General features: G+C 53.5%; 1 long non-coding RNA gene across 1 annotated transcript; it reads right to left on the bottom strand.

Annotated features, from left to right (window-relative positions):
* LOC138847008 (uncharacterized) lies at positions 1-2,785 on the bottom strand. The gene is made up of 2 exons (XR_011384577.1): positions 2,656-2,785; positions 1-1,159 (listed from the first exon to the last, which is right to left on the bottom strand). It is a non-coding gene; the product is annotated as an uncharacterized lncRNA (long non-coding RNA).
* Between the last annotated feature and the right edge of the window lie 326 nt (positions 2,786-3,111).

Below are 3,111 nucleotides of genomic sequence, written 5' to 3'. Positions count from 1 at the left end.
TATTTGACAGGTAGAATTACAGACAGAGAAAGAGAGAGAGAGAGAAGGTCTTCCTTCCGTTGGTTCACTCCCCAAATGACCGCCACGGCCAGAACTGCGCCAATCTGAAGCCAGGAGCCAGGTGCCTCCTCCTGGTCTCCCATGTGGGTGCAGTGGGCCATCCATCCTCCACTGCCTTCCAGAGCCACAGCAGAGAGCTGGACTGGAAGAGGAGCAACCAGGACTAGAACCTGGTGCCCATATAGGATGCTGGCGCCGCAGGCGGAGGGTTAACCTAGTGCGCCACAGTGTCCGCCCTGAGGAAGGCTTTGGAGCAGTGGTTAAGTCGCTGCCTGCATCCCATACTGGGGCACCTGGCTCACCACTTCTGATCCAGCTTCCTGCTAATGCACACCCTGGGGAGGCAGCAGGTGCTGGTTCAAGCACCCAGGACTTTGTCACTCACATGGGAGACCCGGACAGAGTCCCAGGCTCCTGGCTTCAGTCTGTCCGGGTTCTGGGTACTGGAGGCGCTGGGAGAGGGCGACAGCAAGTGGCAGATCTTTCTGTCTCTCTGCCTGAGATACTCGGCTCCAGACTCCGGGCTCTTGTTGATTTCTGCGATGCTGTGTAACCCAGAGAGGGGCGAGGAAGAGACGGTGGCCACTCTTCCTTCAAGGACGGAGGTGAAGCTTCCTTGCAGAGACGTGGCAGGCAGCTCCTGCTACAGTGGTGTGGATGCTGGGTGCAACTGGGAAGGAGGACTTGGCAGATGGCCTGGGAGGCGTGGCCTTCCCCAGTTCTTTTTTTTTTTTTTTTTTAAAGATTCTTTATTTATTTATTTGACAGGTAGAGTTACAGACAGTGAGAGAGTGAGAGAGAAAGGTCTTCTTTCTGTTGGTTCACTCCCCAAATGGCTGCTACGGCCAGCGCTGTGCCAATCCGAAGCCAGGGCCAGGCGCTTCCTCCTGGTCTCCCATGGGGTGCAGGGCCCAAGCACTTGGGCCATCCTCCACTGTACTCCTGGGCCTCAGCAGAGAGCCGGACTGGAAGAGGAGCAACCGGGACTAGAACCCGGCGCCCATATGGGATGCCGGCACTGCAGGCAGAAGATAAACCTACTGCACAACCCTGCCGGCCCCATCTCTTCCAGTTCTTTACGCAAGGATAGAATCCATTCCTGCAAACCACAGTCACAGGAGGTCAGCCTTTAGACTTTTACCCTTCCCGTAAGGTTTCTCCCATGTATATATGAAATATATGTGTGTGTGAATAAACATGTTTCTTATTAATCTTTAAAATTTTCTTATTTTATGTATTTATTTGAAAGGCAAACACACACACACACACGAAGAGAAAGATTCCATCTGCTGGTTCACTCCCCAAATGCCCACAGTTGCTGGGGTTGGACCAGACCAAAGCCAGGAACCTGGAGCTCAATGCAGGTCTCCCACGCAGGTGGCAGGGGCCCAGTACTCGAGCCATCACCTGCTCTCTAGCGCTGCAGCAGGAAGCAGGACTGGAAGTGGAGTGAGAGTTCAAAGCCAGGTATTCCTACACGGGGTGGGGGATACGCATATTAACTACGCATGGAACACCACACTGACTCCTGCCAGTCTCTCTCTTGTTGTAGTGCTGTGATGGGAGCCTAGCTACAAACTCAGACAGGCAGAGGGAAGACTATGCCCCTCCCCCACGTCAGTGTTACTAAAAGCAATGCACACAATCGTCCTCAAAACTCCTGGGGCTGGTGCTGTGGCACAGCGGGTTAGGCCCCCACTTGCAATGCCAGCGTCCCAGATCAGAGCCCCGGTTCCAGTCCTGGCTACTCTGCTAGCGCTCCAGCTTCCTACTCACGTGTTCAGAAAGCAGTAGAAGATGGAGCTTGAGTACCTGGGCCCCTGCCCCTGATGTGGGAGACCTAGATGAAGCCCCTGGCTCCTGGCTTAGGCCTGGCCCAGGCCTGGCTGTTGCACCATTTGGGGAGTGAACCAGTGGATAGAAGCTCTCTCTTCCTCTCTTTCTCTTTGTCTTCCAAATAAATAAAAAAAAAATACTTTTTTTAAAAGTCCCAATGGTGTCTTTTGCAGAAATAATAATAAAAATAAATCCCAGAATTGATAATTCCGGGCCGGCGCCGTGGCTCAACAGGTTAATCCTCCGCCTTGTGGTGCCGGCACACCGGGTTCTAGTCCCAGTTGGGGCGCCGGATTCTGTCCCAGTTGCCCCTCTTCCAGGCCAGCTCTCTGCTGTGGCCAGGGAGTGCAGTGGAGGATGGCCCAGGTCCTTGGGCCCTGCACCCCATGGGAGACCAGGAGAAGCACCTGGCTCCTGCCTTCGGATCAATGCGGTGCGCCGGCCACAGCGCACCGGCTGTGGCAGCCATTGGAGGGTGAACCAACGGCAAAAGGAAGACCTTTCTCCCTGTCTCTCTCTCTCACTATCCACTCTGCCTGTCAAAAAACAAAACAAAACAAAACAAAACAAAACAAGAATTGATAATTCCGAAGAACCATCAATAGTCAAAATAATCAAAGCTACAACCAGTCAGAAGAGTGTGAGACCTGCAGAAACATAGACATGGAGCTCAGTGGAGTGTAACAGATGTGGAGGGTCCCCCCAAGGCTAAGGGCACTGCAGGCTCCCCTCCTCCATCCAGAAATGCAGATCACCTACCTGGGAAAACCTGCTGGATCATGGGAAAAACTCACTCTAAGAAGCACTGCAGTTACAAGTAGGCTTCTTTGGTCCCAGTCTGAGTAGCAGAAAGCCTCTTGCTGTGCTGCCTGCTACACCCTTGCAGTGTGTTAAAAAAAGAAATCTAATGCTGCTCTGACCTTATTCAGTCACTTTCCACAATCAAGAGCCCAGGAAAGCCGCCGCCTGCAGTGCAGGCATCCCATATGGGCGCTGGTTCAAGTCCCAGCTGCTTCTCTTCCCATCTAGCTCCCTGCTGTGGCCTGGGAAAGCAATGGAAGATGGCCCAAGTCCTTGGGCCCCTGCACATGCATGGGAGTCCAGGAAGAACCATCTGGCTCCTGGCTTCAGATCAGCACAGCTATAGCCATTGCGGCCATCTGGGGAATGAACCAGCAGATGGAAGACCTCTCTCTCTCTCTCTCTCTCTCTCTC

Source organism: Oryctolagus cuniculus, chromosome 19 (assembly GCF_964237555.1).
Source record: "Oryctolagus cuniculus chromosome 19, mOryCun1.1, whole genome shotgun sequence".
Lineage (NCBI taxonomy): Eukaryota > Metazoa > Chordata > Mammalia > Lagomorpha > Leporidae > Oryctolagus > Oryctolagus cuniculus.
The sequence above is the reverse complement of the archived record's forward strand: the minus strand, read 5'-3'. Positions and strand labels throughout refer to the sequence as shown.